An 845-nucleotide genomic window follows, 5' to 3' on the forward strand; every position below is an offset into this window, starting at 1 on the left:
CTTCAGATGAAGCGTCCTTAGTACTGCCTGGTGCAGCTTGCATTCCAGACAGACTTTGAGAAATCATATTGACTTGTTGAGTCAATATTTTGTTCTGAGCCAATATGGCATTCAGAGTATCAATCTTAAGAACTCCTTTCTTCTGATTTGTCCCATTGTTCACAGGATTCCTTTCAGAAGCGTACATGAATTGGTTATTTGCAACCATTTCAATGAGTTCTTGAGCTTCTGCAGGAGTCTTCTTCAGATGAAGTGATCCTCCAGCAGAGCTATCCAAAGACATCTTGGACAGTTCAGATAGACCATCATAGAAGATACCTATGATGCTCCATTCAGAAAGCATGTCAGAAGGGCACTTTCTGATCAATTGTTTGTATCTTTCCCAAGCTTCATAGAGGGATTCACCTTCCTTCTGTTTGAAGGTTTGGACTTCCACTCTAAGCTTACTCAATTTTTGAGGTGGAAAGAACTTTGCCAAGAAGGCATTGACTAGCTTTTCCCAAGAGTTCAGGCTTTCTTTAGGTTGTGAGTCCAACCATATCCTAGCTCTGTCTCTTACAACAAAAGGGAATAGCATAAGTTTGTAGACCTCAGAGTCAACCCCATTAGTCTTGACAGTGTCACAGATTTGCAAGAACTCAGCTAAAAACTGATGAGGATCTTCCAATGGAAGTCCATGGAACTTGCAATTCTGTTGCATCAGAGAAACTAAATGAGGCTTAAGCTCAAAGTTGTTTGCTCCAATGGCAGGGATAGAGATGCTTCTCCCATAGAAGTCGGGAGTAGGTGCAATAAAGTCACCCAGCACCTTCCTTGCATTGTTGGCATTGTTGTTGTTTTCGGCT

The 845-nt window shown here is 41.8% G+C and overlaps 1 non-coding gene across 1 annotated transcript; it reads left to right on the top strand.

Annotated features, from left to right (window-relative positions):
* Window positions 1-337: 337 nt before the first annotated feature.
* LOC112715683 (small nucleolar RNA R71) lies at window positions 338-445 on the top strand. The gene has a single exon (XR_003159905.1). It is a non-coding gene; the product is annotated as a small nucleolar RNA R71 (small nucleolar RNA).
* The last annotated feature ends 400 nt before the right edge of the window (window positions 446-845 follow it).

Source organism: Arachis hypogaea, chromosome 1 (assembly GCF_003086295.3).
Source record: "Arachis hypogaea cultivar Tifrunner chromosome 1, arahy.Tifrunner.gnm2.J5K5, whole genome shotgun sequence".
Classification (NCBI taxonomy): Eukaryota; Viridiplantae; Streptophyta; class Magnoliopsida; order Fabales; family Fabaceae; genus Arachis; species Arachis hypogaea.